Source organism: Sturnus vulgaris, chromosome 3, assembly GCF_052056855.1.
Source record: "Sturnus vulgaris isolate bStuVul1 chromosome 3, bStuVul1.hap1, whole genome shotgun sequence".
NCBI classification, from domain to species: domain Eukaryota; kingdom Metazoa; phylum Chordata; class Aves; order Passeriformes; family Sturnidae; genus Sturnus; species Sturnus vulgaris.
In genome coordinates, this window is record NC_142245.1 from 112,095,297 (window position 1) to 112,112,693 (window position 17,397).

Consider the following 17,397-nt stretch of genomic DNA (forward strand, 5'->3'; position numbering starts at 1 on the left):
CCGGAGGTCGTCTGGTGCCACCTCCCTGCTCCAGCAGGGCCATCCCAGAGCACAGGGTTGTGTCCAGATCATTGTGGAATATCCCAGTGAGGAGACTCCAGACCCTCTCTGGACAATCTGTTCAGTGCTCGGTCACTGCTCATAAAGAAGTTCTGCCTCCTGTCCAGGTGGAACTTGCTGGGATCAATTCCTGCCCGTTCCTCTGGTGCCATTGCTGGGCCCCTGGAGCAGAGCCTGGGCCCTGCTCTGACCCTCCCTGCACACAGGGACACCCAGGGATGAGGTTCCCTCTCAGGATCTCCTCTCCAGGCTGAACAGCCCCAGCTCCCTCAGCCTTTCCTGGGCAGGGAGATGCTCCAGTCCCTTCATCACCTTTCCATCACACCACTACAATTGTCTCTCCTAGGCTGTGCCACCAGCTACACCACTGCCCAGACATCAGAGAGGGATGTAGTACCCGAATGATCTTTGAGTTGCTAAAAATCACCTCTGCATTTCAAATTTCCTCTGCTGCATTCACATCCTTCAGGTGGCTGTCCTACATGAACAGCTTCTAAAACTCGCTCTCCCTTGCTTAGACTCTGGTTTTTAGTGTTCCCACTCTTACTGAGGTCACAGAGGTTAGGCAGGACCTGTTAGGTTTTACACTGTTTCCTAAAAATTCACTTGAAGGAGATATTTCCCCCTTTCCCATCAAGGTCTCATGTATATGGCCAAGTCCTAAATGGCTTCAGCCCAGCAGAATGAGCCACCTGGTTGATCTCAGGTGCAGAAACCACCATTTGCTCAGCCAAGGGGCTCTTTGTTGGGGCAGGGGCTGTAGGAATCATCGTGTTTGTGCTCTCTGCTCAGCTGAGTTGTGACACCGTGCCTCAAAACTGGAGATCCACCCTCCTATCAGCACCCACACTCACAGCTGCTCATCGAACTCCTGGGCAGCCTTTAGCGTATCACAGGACGGAGCCTGCTGGCCGATTGTGTCCTGGAGATGGGAGTGGCTGCTCTGAGAAGAAAACTCATCCTATCAATGCTTCTTTTAAAGCAGGAGGCCATGAAGAGAATAAAGTTGGTGAAGCTGCATGTCCACAGCAAGGAACCCACTGGGGTGAGGCTGACACCCAGATTCTGCTGGACTCCACAAGGGAGAACTAAAATAACCTTGGAAAGGGAAAATTCTCTTGAGATCAGGTATATTGAGCTGGAATGGGATGGCACATTCCATTGGACACATTTCTTTTTATGCTGTTTGGGAACTTGACAATTCTCTAGAGGACAAGAGTGCTGGAATGAGCACATTCTTCTTGAACAAAGAGAAGCTGAATGTCTGGTGGGTTATGAGCCCAGGTTCAGCATTTTTGGATCTCAAACACAGGAATGTGCCCTGTGACATGACAAATGCAGTCCTATGTTTTACCATGTCCTTCAGAACTATTTCTGCTGAGGTTTTGGAGCTGTGTTTCTTGCCTGCAAATTCTACCTTTTAATTTTTCCATTCTGGGGAATTATTCATAATTTGAAGCCCCTGCACCTCCAACTGGTAGCCTGACAGAAAATCTGTGGCTGCCCCACTCCTGAAAGTCTCCAAGACTGGGCTGGACAGAGCTTGGAGCAACCTGGGGTAGTAGAAGGTGTCCCTGCCATGGCAGGGGGTTGGAACTGGATGGGCTTTAATGGCCCTTCCATCCCAAGACTGTATGGAGGTAGCAAGGACAAAGTTGCAAATTTCCCAGGCAAGAATCCTTCCAAAGAGGGGCCTTACTTGGCCCAAACTGCAGAAATCCAGAAACACATCATGGTTTGGTGCAGTCCAGGCACTGCCCAATCTCTTAGACATCCAGTAGAGCTGCATGGAGCAGGAAGTTCTTAAGGGAGTTCTTAATAAGCAACCAGGAGGGATTAGAGGACCTGGAGCAGTTTGTGCAGAGTATTTGGAGTTTAATCCGGTCCCACATCACAATTTCTAAGTCTCCAAGCAGAGTCCTGGTGTGATGGGATGTTGTAGCCTCGGAAGCAGGGCTTGATATGGGAATCCCACTCCTAAATTAAGGATAGAATCATAGAATCTTGGGATTATTAGAGTTATAAGGGACATTAAGGACCATCCTGCTGTTGTAGCTGAGGGAGTGGGTGATTTTTGACAGCACAAGGAACTGCCCACATGGGAGGCTTGTGCATTGTTGCCCTTCTCAGAGGAGCACTGGGAAGGGTGTGGGGCAGTGGGGTGTCCTCTACAGGACAAGGTGACAAACTGCTGGCAAGCAGAATTCCATGTTTGATGGACCAGTGATTTGATCTCTCAGTTTGATCCAGCAACTCTTCAGACAGAAACTGATCAAACCCTCCTTTCCCTGAGCTGATCCTGACAAGTCTTCTCATTCCCAGCAGCATTTGTACGAAGAGCTTCCAGATCCTTCTCCTCTGGCTTCCTTCTGCTGAACTATAGCACCAGCAAACAATGTTATTACTTTTCTTCCCCCTCTTATTCCAAACACATCTATCTTTCACAATCACAAGCATTAACTGCCTGAGCAATCTTGAAGAACAAAGGCTTTGAGATAAGATTATCTTGCCACAGACGTGTTTATAAGCCTTTTTTTCCCCTCCTGCTTATGAATTCCACCCCGTGGCAGACAGGTTGGGATTGTTAATAGCTTAGCTACACATAATTAGAGGGCATAAAATTATAGATGGAGCAGAGATATTATCCAGTGTGGATGGCACAAGCTTACTTGAGTTTCTAAAGCAAATGGGTGAGTTTGTGGAGGAGAAAAACATTAATGATGAGTGACTGTAAATATCCTAGATGTGCAGAGACAGTGTCTGGTTCAGAAAGTCCTTCAGCTATAAATCCCAGAGTCTGTGGGAGGACTGTGGGGACAAAGCTGCTGCTGGAAACAAAGGAGCAGGATTAGGAGGATCTTGCCTTGATTTGCTGGGGTTGCTTTTATGTTCTGAGTTGGGTTCCCTGAGTGATGAGCAATTCCTGCCTCAGCACAGCAAGGAGCAGAGGAGGAGCTCGGCACACCAACCACTCTCTATAAAAATGCTGTTTTTCAAGGCCATTTGTTATAAGCAGGGCATTGAGCCATGAGGGAGCCAAGTGTGATTATATTTGTGAAGCACGGGTCATTTATGTTTGCTGGACCCACCTGATTGTTATTCACACAATGGAGTCATTTTTACGTGGCGTTCAGCTTATCAGCCTCTATTTCAAAAACTACTTGTTCTCGAGTCATGTTTACCCTCCCTCTGAGCAGTACTTTGTGTTTGAAGGTGCTGCTGAAAGTAAACCAATCTCCTCCTTCGACATGGAGTTCACATTTAAACATGTTGTTTCAAACACTGCCTATCCTATCTGAAGTCTGTTGAATTTCACAGTGTTCTGCAAATAATTGTATTTCCATCTTGCTTAATTTCTGCCTATAAACAAGTCTTAAACTTCACAGTGAGGAAGACAGGAGCTAAAGTACCTTCCAGCTCTTGCTTTTTCATTTTCTTCCATGTAAAAAGGCAAATATCCAATACTTTATTTATTCCTGAGGGGATGTCTTCCCTGTCTCTGCCTGCAGGGAGGGCTCAGAGCAGGGACCAAGCCCTGCTCCAGGGGCCCAGCAATAGGATAAAAGCAATGGGCAGGAAGTGATGCCCAGGAAGTTCCACCTGGAGATGAGGAAGAACTTTTCTCCTGTGCAGTGACCAAGCACTGAACAGATTGTCCAGAGGGGGTCTGGAGTCTCCTCACTGGGATATTCCAGAATGATTTGGACACAACCCTGTGCCCTTTGCTCTGGGATGGCCCTGCTTGAGCAGAGAGGTGGCACCAGATGACCTCCAGTGGTCCTTCTCAACCTGACCCAACTTGGGATTCTGGGATGAGCTGCAGTCCTGACCAGGAATGTGGATGCTGCACAACAGCCCTCGAGCACACAGAGTGAACCAGACACTGGAAGCAGAGAGAACAGCTGGAGGTTTCCTGCAGGAACTGCTCCCAGGCCACACAGGAAAGGTGGCAGCAGACAATTCCTGCACCAGATCTCCCACTTAGGTAAACCTAGAGAGCCCCACTGAGCTGTGGTCACTTGAGGAGGGCAGGGATCTATCACAGTTCTTAGAATCATGGAGTGGTTTAGGTATGAAGGGAACTTAAAGCTCATCTTGCTCCACCCCTTCCACAGCCTGGGACACCTTCCACTATCCCAGGCTGTTCCAAGCCCTGTCCAGCCTGGCCTTGGACACTTCCAGGGATCCGGGGGCAGCCACAGCTTCTCTGGGTACCCTGTGCCAGGCCTCACTACCCTCAAGGGAAGAATTTTGTCCATACATCTCACCTAAATTTCTCCTCTTTCAGTTTGACCCCATTACTCTTTGTCTTATCACTACAGCTCCTGAAGGAGAAACCCCTCTTGAGCTTCCCCATTGTAAGGGGAGCCTACAAATCTATACCAGCTCATTTTCTTATGGTTTTTTTCCACAAGCCTTTACTGTTGCCAGAGACAGATTAGTAAGGAAGTGGAATTTTGCCTGGATTTTGTGTGGCTCTCCGTCCCCTTGGATCCAAGCAAAGTTTCAGTTTCTGAAAGGATCTCCTCCTGTGTCCACATGTGCCACAGCAGCCACAAAGAGTCACCAAGGAGGGACACTGAGCTGGGCCTCGGTGACAGCTCAGCCACACAGGATGAGAAAGGAAGAAACATCTCCCTGTGGTGCTGAACTGGTTTGACCCTGACACTCATCATGCCCAGCAGATGTGACACGGGCTGTGCCCAGGCACAGGGAGGTGTCACATCGTGTTGGCAGCACAGGACAACCTCACACTGATCACAGTCAGGTCTCATCTTCCCTCTCTGAGTGAAGGTGTCACTTTTGCACCCAAACATGTGTGTCACTCTGCATTGCTGCCTGCTTGGAGAAGAATAAAAGGGAAGATTTTATTTAGAAGTTGTTCTTTTTAATTAAAAGAACACACTTGATGATCTTTGGTTCAATTAGATTTGCCTTTTTTTTTTTTTTTTTTTTTTTTTTTTTTTTTTTTTTTTTTAATGAGGGGTGAAAGCACTGTGTGAGCCACAGACGCCTTGCTTTTCAACACATTCTCTTGGCATCATTCCTCTCCCTGTGAGCTCCTGCAAAGGGAAAACACAAAAACACAGGTGTTCCCCCTCCAGGTAGGCTGGGAAGGGGGGAAGTCTTTGGTTGTGGAATCTTCCACCTGGCTGTTCCACATGGGCTGTGAGATCCCTGCCTGAAAGGAGCCTCTCATCAGGGTTAACTCCTACTGGGTGCTCACAGCTTGGGGACAGCAATGGCTGCAGCCACATTTCCCTGTGCAAAGGGACCTTTTGGCATCTTGCACAGTAATGGACCAGGATCAAACCCTCAGTGCCCCCCAGATGCTTCTGTGCTGCTGCTTTCTTACAATTAACATTTTTTCTGTGGCTGTGGGGCAGCAGTCCTGCAAGCATCTCCCCTCAGGAGACACCCCAATACTGCTCAAGCACTGATGGCAGATAAAGGATCTGCTTTCCTTTATATCTACAATTTTTATTGCCACCTTCATGGTGATTGGTTTTATACTCACAGAATCATTAGGGTTGGAAAAGACTTTCAAGATCATCGAGTCCAACCTGTGACCAGACCCCACCTTGTCAATGAGACCAGGGCAAATCCAGGTGTTAAAGACAGATGAAACACAATTAGGGACGGCCCACAGCAAGAAGAGTTATTAAAAAAAATGAAATAAACTGGGAAGAAAACAGACCTGTGAAGAGCAGAAGTGGCTGAGGGGGACAAGGGGACAATCTCACAGCATGAACCACCATAATCATAGAAAGAAAAACCTCCAGATAAATCAATCTAGAAGGCATGTGCTCCAATAGTGGCCAGATTAATCCTTAGGACAAACCTTTAGCTGTAAGGAAGTCCTGGAAAAGATCACCTGGGGAGGGAGAAGTTTGTGTTGGTGAGAGATTTAAGAGCAGGGTAGGTAAGAACCATGAGCAGAGATGTGAGTTCAGTGGCTCCTGTCTGAGGGCAAAGAGAGGGGCTCACAGACCTCCCCTCTTCAGATTCAGCACCTGAAATCTCTCTCCTTCTCTTGCTGCCTCTCCGCTCAAGACACAAAATAACGAGTTGTTTATCCTGGAAATGTATAAAAAGGTCAGAGATACAAGTTCTGAGGTTACACAATCCTCCAGAAGCCCCAGCCTGCAGTGCAACCAGCCAGGAGGAATTCATAGAGCCCAGACAGACACTTTGTTATTTTGGGGAAGGAAACAGCTCCCTTTGCCCCCTGAAGGCTTTCCTTTATTACCTGTTCATCCATGCCTTGCAGCCTCACATCTCAGCAAACAGAATGGATGAAGGGTACGTCACAAATTTAACAATGATTTGAGATGGGTGGTGGAAAGGAGGGATTTTTGAGGAAAAAAATCAGGCCTTGGGTCTTGCCCTTCATGAACATCTGCCTGCAGAGGGGCCCTGATGCTGCTAAAGAAAACACAGCAGTTGTCACTTAAGCAGGAATTTCATACCTTGGAGTGGATACAGGGAGCTCACAAGGGGCAGTGCTCTAATTTAAAATGATTTTCAATTCTCTTTTGCTGACCAGGTTGGACGGGGCTCTGAGCAACCTGGAAGGTGTCCCTGCCCATGGCAGGGGCTGGAACTGGATGAGCTTTAAGGTCTTCCCAACCCAAACCAGTCTGTGATGATTTCTCAGTTTTCCAGCAGGGCTTCTATAACACATTGGGAAAACCACACGGAAGTCTCTCAGCAGAAACAGCCCAAGGAATCTTTCTGCCCTTCACAGCTTTGTCATAAAAGGCCAAAACCATTCACCCTGAAACAAACATGAGTAACCACAGGCAGAAACAAAGGCAGAAGGGAAGTGTTATAAACCCTCAGCAGCTGCCATTGCAGAGCTGGATTCACTAACAGTGTCTGGAGTGTAAACAGAATCCATTTTTCCTCCTTCCTTACTGGCCCTGACAGCACAAGTTTCCACACAGGGATTCATTTCAAGCAGCCTGTGGAAAGAAGATGCATAATTAGTGCTGCTAATGAGGAGGATGAGTTACCAGACTGAGCAGGAGCAGCATATCAAACACTCTCAGGCCAGGAGGAGAGAGTTCACTCCCTGTAAGCTTTCCCTTCCCTGCCCAGTGAATCCTGGCCTGCTTTCCCAAAAGTCTGTGTCCTTCTGAACAAAACAAACCCCAGTGGAAACAAGTTCATTCAGGGCTCTGTGGTGAGCAGATGTTGCAAAGTAAGGGTTAAGGAATGTACTCTGTGAAAACCAAACTGTTTGAAAATCCAGACAAAGCCTCACACCAAGGTTATTGCACACCACAAAGAACAGTGGGAGATCACCACCCTCCTTTGGAATTGGACTTCAGGGATCCTTGTGGGGTATTCTGTGTTTCACCTCCATCTGTCCAAGAGATGGAAACCCATAGAACACCAGGAATCAGCCTTGAAACACTGAATACTCAGAAAAAAGTTCACCGGGAAATGCAGGTGATGATCCTCAGGGTCATTTTCTGCCAGGAACCAGATGGAGAAGAAAAACCCTGTGACCAGTGAAAAAGCACTTTCCCAATTCTCTTTACTGAGCACATTTGTTAACGAGACTTTGGAGAATAAATAGTTCATGAAGAGGATTCAGGTTTCATCTGAGTTACATTAAGCTTCCCTGTCAGGAGCTCTTTCCCTGTGAGATGTGGGAATAGAGACACAACAGCTCAGTGGGGAATCACAGAATGATTTGGGTTTGAAGAGACCTTAAAACCCATCCAGCTCCACCCCCTACCACGGGCAGGGACATCTTCCACTATCCCGGGTTTCTCCAAGCTCCATCCAACCTGGCTTTGAATATTTCCAGGGATCCAGGGGCAGCCAGAGCTTCTCTGAGAAACCTTTACCAGCCACGACATTTCCCCCAATATCTCATCCAAGTCTCCCTTCTTTCACTTTAAGGCCATTCCCCCTTATCCTATCACTCTACACCCTTGTGAAAATCCCTCTCCAGCCTTCTTAGAGCCTCCTTCAGGTACTGGAAATCTGTAATTCCTAATGGTCCAGGGAACCACTGGATTTCATTGGGCTTGAAGAATGTAATGACCCAACCTGAGCTTGCTGAAAACATGTCCATGCATTCCATGAAATATGCAAGGTCTCACAGACCTAAATCTCTCATCTCCCAAGTGCTTTGTTCAATTAACTTCAAAAAACCACTCTAAAATAAAGCTGACTTTTGGCAGGGGACCTCAGGGAGAGACTTCGGGGCAGAGAAGTTGAGAAGCATTTAAAAATGAAATCTAAACTGGCCACTTCTGCAAAACAGAGCCACTACCACCGCTGAAAAGTCATTTATCAAGTGCTGGGAGCATTCTGGATGCCTCCAGGAACAGGCAGCACCTTTGCACAGCCTCCCCAGCCTCTCACAGCTGTGCAGGAGCAGAGCAGCCACAGCAGGACTGAAAAATCAGTTTAAGAATTCCTTGCCTTTGCTGGAGGGAATAAGGCATCATGTTACAAGCCAGGGAGAGGCAAAGGCTTTAGAGAATTCCATTTTCCATCCAGTGTTGTTAGACAATCACTGTAATTTAACAAGATGAGGCTACAGACTTTGCTCTTGAAGTTTAATAGTCCTCTGCTTAAAATAAAGGCAGGTTACTCCTTCTCACACGACATTTCTCAGGCAGTGGGTGCTGCAGATCAACTTTTCTGGGCCTTTCTTAATTTCATAGAATCATTAAGGTTGGAAAAGACCTTTGAGGCCATGGAGTCCAACCTGTGACCAATCCCCACCTTGTCACCAGCCCAGAGCACTGGGTGCCACATCCAGGCATTCCTTGGGCAGCTCCAGGGATGGGGACTCCAAACCTCCCTGGGCAGGGATAATTCCAATGCTTAACAACCCTTTCCATGAAATAATTCTTCCTGAATTTACAGGGAAGTGCCCTGAAAGGCAGGTGAGAGAGCTGGAATTATATTTTATCAAATTTTGCTGTCATATTCCTGCAGACTGAACTGTAATTGACATTTTTCCACCCACTCCCCCCCCAACTGGCAACATGAGGATTGTTGGAATGGGGAAGGAAATGCCTCCTGCCTTCAGCTCCTGATTTATCCACAGTTTTTGTTGGAGCAGGATATAAACATACATCAGCATCTGCTTTAGCTGAAAACCAGAGCTTGCCAACTCACACGGGTTGGGAATTTTCCATCTGCAAAAAGAGCAATCTCAGCAAAGAAAAAATTGTCCTTGGGGACAAAAAGGGGATTTTTCCTAAATAATTCTGTCTTAAATCAAAATCAGAAGTTGCTGGAGTCTGGGAAATCCCTGGAATCTTGGAATGGTTTGGTTTGGAAAGGATTTTAAAGCTCATCCCCATGGGCAGGGTCAGTCCCACCAGACCAGGTTGTCCTGGTCCCATTCCCCACATTTTCTGCTTTAATATCCACGGGTTCTGGATGCTGGGGACCAAGCATGGAGGTGCTGGTGCCTTTGCTCTGCCCAGCCTGGTCCTCCTCAGCTCGGTGTCCCCTGGAAGCTCTGGAGAAGGTGCTCAGAGCATGAAAATGTGACACTTGAAGTATCCCAGGCCCCTGTGAGCACACAGCTCAGTGAGCTGGAACTTTTAGCTCAGCAGCCCAAAAAGGTATCCTGAAATATTAAAATGCTTTTGTTAAAGGCACAGGAAACACTCGGAGGAGCTTAACTAAATCAAGAAAAAAAAAAAAAAAGTCATACAAAAATATAGATATATTTAGGTCATCATTTTCATTCAGGACAAAGATGAGCATTAAAGCAATTTCCTGAGAGGGAAAAACCTTTCCCAGAGCTCTGCTAAGCAAAATCCATCTCTGCAGTGCACACACAGAGATATCCCCGGCCTTGGAGATCAGAGGCAGAGCCAAGCACATCTGACAGCGATTAATCCCATCCCTCCTGCCTGGCTGGGCAGGACGTGGGCACAGCTCCAGGGCAGGAGGAGACCCTACAAAAACCCCTGTGCCCTGAGATGCAGCTCCACAAAGGGGAAACACAGTCGGGTTTCACCATTTCAAATGCAGGAATGGTTTTGTTGTCAAGCCTAAAAAAAAAAAACAAACAACCCCCCCCCCCCCAAAAAAAAAACCCCAAAACCAAAAAACAAACAAAACAAAAAACAAACAAAAAAACCCCAAAACCAAACCAAACCAAACCAAAAACCCCCCAAAGAACCCAAAAAACAACAACCCCCCCCCCCCCCACTCTGGTATTTTTTGTGGATCTAAGATACGAGCCAGTTCAAGGTTGGGGCAGAGACTGATTATTTCTTTTTTTTTTTAGTTTAATTTTTCTCCCTCTTAAAAAGTGCTGAATGAAATTGTTCAGAGAGCAAACAAAGCAGGAATGGCTGCTATTTCCAAGCATTCCAACACTAACAAATGGCCAGTTATTAAACACCTTTAAAAAACCTTTGAAAATCATGGTGTTACAGGAGCTGCAGAGGGGAAAATCCTTTGCTGGCTGGGGAAGCTGAGCGCTTGCAGCTCTCGAGGCTCTCGAGTGCCTAATTGAGTTTGAAAGGCCCGTTAAGTGCCATTGACCAGAGCAGATGTCTCTCTCTTGAAAAGAGGGAAAGCTCCAGGAGGAAAAGAAACACAAAGAACACTCTTGTTCCACTGCAGAGGCTGGAAAAAAAACGCATTTAAAGTCCCTGGTGAGGCAAAGATATGGGAGGGTCAGCAGAATTGATCCACCTGCTACAGACTGAGCAGGAGCTTCCAAAAAAGAGTCAGATTCAAGGGTCACGGAATCCCATGTGGTGTCTCAAAGCCACCAGCAGCCAGGTTGGACTACATGGAATCATGGAAGGGTTTGGGTTGGAATGGACATTTAGGGTTTGTGTCTTTTTTTGGTCACTCATATTATGAGAATTCAGAATAAGGAAATCTGTCCTGAGAACACTGAGGACAGCTCTTCAGGATGCCCTATTGGAACAGGAATGCCCTGCAAACAAGAAGTGAAAACAGTTGTGAATGTTAATGAAGTGGTGCCCACAGCACTCCTGTCACATCTGGAATCCCAGAACCACAGAATGCTCTGGACAGGAAGGGGCCTTAAAGACCATCCAGTTCCACATCTCTGCCAGGGACACCTTCCACTATCCCAGGCTGCTCCAAGCCCCATCCAGCCTGGCCTTGGACACTGCCAGTGATCCAGGGGCAGCCACAGCTTCTCTGGGCACCCTGTGCCAGGATCTCACCATCCTCACAGGGAAGAATTTCTTACAGTGAAATGATGTCTGTGGTCCTTTCCAACCTTACCCATCCTGTGCTTCCGTGACCTCAGCAATTCCTGCTCCAGTCTGAGGAAAGCAAGAGCCTCCAGCACAGCTCCATGGCTGCTCTCACAAGGGCACTGTGGGTCCAGCCTGGCAGGGAAGGCAGACAGAGCTCACCTGGAATTCTGCAGAGGGAACAGGAGAAGATCCTGTTGTACCCAGAGCCCTGACATAGAGGAACAGTTGAACAAAAGGGATTTTTCTGCTCAGGAAGGGGAGTGCATGGAGCACTGGTGGTTTCACTGTATCTGATCACTTGACTCAATGTAAATCACAGGATTATTTAGCCTAGAAAAGACATCCAGGATCATGGAGTCTGACCTGTGTCCCATCCCCACCTTGTCACCAGCTCTGAGAGCTGAGTGCCACGTCCAGTCATTCCTTGGACACCTCCAGGGATGGAAACTCTACCACCTCCCTGGGCAGCCCCTTCCAATGCCTGACCACTCTTTCCATGGAGAAATTCCTCCTGATGTCCAACCTGACCCTCCCCTGGCACAGCTTGAGGCCGTTCCCTCTCATCCTGTCCCTGTTCCCTGGAGCAGAGCCCGACCCCCCTGACTGTCCCCTCCTGTCAGGGAGTTGTGCAGAGCCTCAAGGTCCCCCCTGAGCCTCCTTTTCTCCAGGCTGAGCCCCTTTCCCAGCTCCCTCAGCCTCTCCTGGTGCTCCAGCCCCTTCCCCAGCTCTGTTCCCTTCCCTGGACACAAATTAAAGCTCTCTCCCAGCCCCAGAAGGTTCCAGGATGGCAGAGCCCCCAGAAGGGAAGCAGGAGTGATTCCATTCCCTCCTCCAGCACTGAGCCAAGAACCTGGAGCACTAAACTGGCACAAAATCAGCAAAATGGAGTGTCCAGCAAAGCTGGCCCTGAACTCCCCGATCCTCCAGGTTCAGCTGCAATCCAAGGCCTTCCAGATACAGCCCAGCTGGAAAATCCTGCTCCCTGAGCTGAGGAGCCTGCCAGCTTGTGAGAAAGAGCACAGAGCCCTGTGAGATAAGAAAGGTAAAACCAAGGACAGAGGCTGGATTGTCAGGCTGTGATAGGCAGCAGCAAGGGGACAAGAGGAAAAACACCAACAAGAGAAGGCAGAAAATCCAAAAAGGGGAGAAAACTCCACCCCAGTGGGATGATGGCATCTGAGCAATGTGGAGGGCTCATTCCAACAACAGCTGAGGCTGACACTCCCATCTGATGAGCCCCCCTGAGGGCAGCAAAGACACCTTGGGTGTCTTTCTCTGTGGGCAGCACAGGCTTGCAGCTCACTAAGTCAGGTTTGACAGGGCTTGGAGCAACCTGGGATAGCAGAAGGTGTCCCTGTCCATGGCAGGGTGTGGAATCAAATGATCTTTATTGTCCCTTCCTGCCCAAGCTATTCTGTGATTCTGTGACAGCCCTCACCTGTGTGTCCTGAAATTATTTAAATTGGAAAAGCCCTTTAAAATCATCAAGTCCAGCTGTTCTCCAGCACTGCCAAATCCACCACTAAACCATGTCCCCAAGTATCACATCCACACACCTCTGGAGTATTTACAAGGGTAATAATTCCACTGCCTGCTCCAATCCTGCTCACAGAATCTCCATGTGTGTCAACAGAAGCCCCCAAAAGTGCTCCAGGGAGAGAGGGAGGCTCACAGGCTACTGAGTAGTTTGTATGTTCTCTATTTCTCATGTTATCTGGATTTTAAGGTTTTGTGGGGATGGTCTGTTGCCTGATTTTGGTTATCTTTTAAATATAAATCCATGTCCAAAGGACTGCAAACATGAAAAGCCAGCCTGAGGTCCAGAAACAGGCTAATGGGGGAATTTTGGAAATAGGAATCAAGGGGAAGAAAGCAGGAGACATTCCAACATCCTTCCTCTCAGAGGCAGCATGGTGCCATCGCTCCAGGGGCTCCACGAGTGTTCTTGTCACTCTTCCCACTCTCCACCACTGCCTTCCTTCTCTCCCTTGCCATGGATCCACATCCAGAAGTGCTGCTCCTTCAAAGCTTTGTGCTGCAGCCTCTCCCAGAGCCTGGGGATTGATCTCCCTCCCACCCCCTCCCACACACGGGGTTTTTGTGTTCTCCTCCTCTGCCCTGCTGAACCTGCAAACCCTCACCACCCCCCCTGCTTGGAGAGCTTAGGGGCTCTTCCCAGCTTTTCAGAACACGTGGGGACACAGCAGGGACGTGCTGTCCCTTTGGTTCCCTGCTCTGTCGGGGACAAAGTTCTGCCCACAGTGTGGGATTGGGGCAGAGCAGCTGCCCTTAGTCCCTCTGACAGTCCCAGAGAGCTCAGTGCAGGGTTCCTGTAACGTGGCAGTGGGGAAAGGACCGAGGTTGTGTCTGCTCCTCTCTTCTACTTTTAGCTCACAGCTTCTTTTGGCACCCTGTGCCAGGGCCTCCCCACCCTCCCAGGGAATAATTCCTTCCCAATATCCCAATGGCAGTGGGAAGCCATTCCCTGTGTCCTGTCCCTCCATCCCTTGTCCCCAGTCCCTCTCCAGCTCTCCTGGAGCCCCTTTAGGCTCTGGAAGGGGCTCTGAGCTCTCCCTGGATCCTTCTCTTCTCCAGGTGAGCACCCCCAGCTCTCCCAGCCTGGCTCCAGAGCAGAGGGGCTCCAGCCCTTGGAGCAGTTCCATGCTTTCCTCTGGACTCTCTCCAGCAGCTCCACGTGGGTTTTCACCTTACAAATCCTCCAAGCATCCATGCCACGTGTAACACCCCAGATGCTGACTCAGCCTGCAGGGCTCTTCCCTCCTGGCTGTGTCACTTTTCCATACATTTCTCCAATCCCTCATGCCACGTGGAATCACAAACAGCTGGACCAGCACAAGTGAGTTAGAAAAAGAGGGGGAGGAGAGCAGAACAGAATTTTAATTCAGGATTGCCACAGCCTTCCCCACTGAGAAATGACAGCATTGCCAACTGCTGGCAGCACAGCCAGGACACTCCATGTGCTTGATGTTGCACAAGTGTCCTCTAAGAATGTCTAGAAAAAAAATCTTTTTCCCAGTAAGGCACAGGTTTGTGGGGTTTTTTTGTTTTATTCCCTAATGTAGAAACCATATCCCTTTATTTACCCCACTGTAGTACAAATTACTGCTTTGTCCCCAAAACAACTGATGGATGTCTGCCCCATTCTCTGGAAGTGTTCAAGTTGGACCCCCAAAAATGGAGCACAGTACAGAAAAGCTAGGTAATTCTCTGCTAAAAATAAAAAACCAAAACGAACCAACTCAAACTCTGGAACAACTTTTATTCCTGCCATAAAGGTTTTATTTTGTTCCATCAAGTACTTACAAGCCAAATCCAGAAAATTCCCTGTGGAAATGCTGCACTTACCTTGCTGGGGCACCCCAACAAATATTTCCCATATCAGGAAAGAACAACAGGAAGCAGATTTCCTTTATCTCTTGTACCTTTGGATGAGCCACTTGCCAGAAGAGCTTTTTTCCTTCACAGAGTGACTACAGGCTACACCTTTCAAACGTGAAACCATCCCCCAAACAGAACCAGTACCAACTGGGATGTGCCAACTGGTCATGTAAATGGTGACAAGCTATAAAAACCATTATTTTAGTGACTACACTGTAGATTTTAGTGGTGTAACTACATCTGTGCAGTGCCCAGGTTGTCTGTCTGTATTTTAAGATCCTGAGGGAGCAGATTTGGAGCTTTAAGAGCAAACCCTCCATGAGCTGATCTGCAGCATCAGATAAAGCATCCAAAGCCATCAGCAAGACCCTCTCAAGAGAGCATCAGAAGATCCTCAGCTCAGCTCTGAAAGACAAATGCCAGGGGTTTGTGGTGGCATTTTTCCAGCAGGGGAAGCTGTGAGCAGCCCAGCACAGCCCAGCCCAGCATCCCGAGTTCCATCCAGAGCAACGGGAATTCCTCCTCATTGTTTCCCCTCTCACTGCTCGGGGAAAAATGGGCAGCATGGAAGAGACTCCTACAATGGCACCGAGCAAAAAAACCTTGGGATTTCCAAGAGAAAAATCCAACAGATTCAAGAAAAGGTTAAAGAAAGATTTGCACACTTGTTCAGATGGATTCCCCACCCCTGGAAGTGTCCAAGGTCAGGCTGGATAGGCTTAGAGCAGCCTGGGATAGTGGAAGCTGTCCCTGCACATGGCAGGGGGTGGAACTGAACGAGCTTTAAGGTCCTTTCCAATCCAAACCATTCTATGATTCTTTAGTTATTTTATTTCCCCTCCCCCCGCCCAAAAATCAAGTGTAACCCAAATCAGACTGTCTGATCACTGCTGAAACTATTTAAAAACAGACCTACTCTGTTTCAGCTGGGACTTTGGGCACAAATAGTGGCTGAGTGTCAATCTTTCCTCATCAAAACCTTCAGCACCCATCCCTGTGTTGTCTCATGGGCTGCACAGGCTGCAGGGCAGCACAAACACCCCCAGCTTCCATCTACCCCAATCCCAAAAGCCACAAAAACTCATCACCTTCCCCAGCAGCTGCAGAGACCACAGTGATGCCACAGGGAAACAGATGGCCCAGTAGTTCCCAGCCTCCTGACTCACCAGAGATCCAGGAGAGATCCAGGAGTTCCCACAGCTCCCAGACTCCATTTCCCAGGAGCTGTTTGTCCTTTTTGTGTTCCTGCCCCTGGCACCAATGTGCCCCCCCGCCTTAAAACCAACAGGCAACTGTGACCCCAGCCACTGATGGACTTGAGAGTCACAGGATGGGCTGGGTTGAAAGAGACCTGAAAGCTCATCCCATTCCATCCCCTGCCATGGGCAGGGACACCTTCCACTATCCCAGGTTACTCCAAGCCCCATCCAACCTGGCCTTGGACACTTCCAGGGATCCAGGGGCAGCCACAGCTTCTCTGGGCACCCTGTGCCAGGGCCTCCCCACCCTCACAAGGAAGAATCCCTTCCTAATATCCCATCTAAATCTCTCCTGGCTTTGTTTAAAACCGCTGCCCCTTGTCCATTCACCACCCACCTTTGCTTTGCTCCAAACCCTTCTCCCTGTGAGCAGCCCTGCCCTTCTTCCTTTGGAGAGATCAATACCAGGACAAAAGGATCAATACCAGTATAAAACCTTGGCTAATCAAAATGTTTATCCATCACGTGCAGAGCTGCTGTCCAAGGCCCAAAGTCACTGGAGCAGAGCTCTGCAAGCCCCTCACAGCCTCAGGGTCTCACCCTTCTTTCATCCCCCCTTCTACAACCACAGGGCCTGTTCAGCTGTAAAATAAAACACAATTGAGCTGAAAAGCTAAAATTTCAACCAAAAGCTTAATCCGAGTCACACCCACCCACCTCCCTCCTGTGGGAAGCAAAGGACACAGTAATAAAGAAGATTCAGCAGTGTAATTAAAGAATTTTTTAGTCTCCATGGTTTTAATTTAAACAGCACATCTACTATGCTCTCAAGGTATCTACAGCAAAGTTTACAGCCACTTTGTATCTGTTTTGTTCCCCCCAAATGGCTGAACCTTGAGCCATCATCTTCCTTTTCCTCAGATTTGTTACTTTTTTGTTGTTGTTGTTGCAAGAAATTCCACGCCACAGCAGCTGGGATTCTGCACACAGACAGCAAATACCTAACACCAGCACACAACTCCCAGCCCTGGCATTTCAAATTGTACAGGAAAAAAAAAATAAAAAAAATCAAGACTGATGCAGCAGCCAAGTCCAGAGAGCAGTTCCAGATGTTGGGCCAGCAGTGCACCCATCACTTTGCACGGGCAATAGGGAACAGACACAGCTCACATCAATCACACAGTGCTGCTGGGACAAAACACAGGCAGTGCTGGGAGAAACCTCACCCCTCACACAACCACAGCACTGCCCAAGGCTTTAGCAAAGCACACATGAGACACCAAAAATGCTGTACAGTGCAATTTTAAATTAGATCCTATGCAACAGGGACAATAGTGCACGTCAAAACCAGCGCCACATTCAAGAGTTAATCGATACAATCAAAATATTGAAGGTACATATTTCGTATTTCCCTTATGAAAACTGTGCAAGTTAGTTCCTTTTCCCTTCTTTTTTTGGTAAATGGCAGAGTGTCCTCGTGGATTGGCCCCAAAATTTGGAGATGGGGC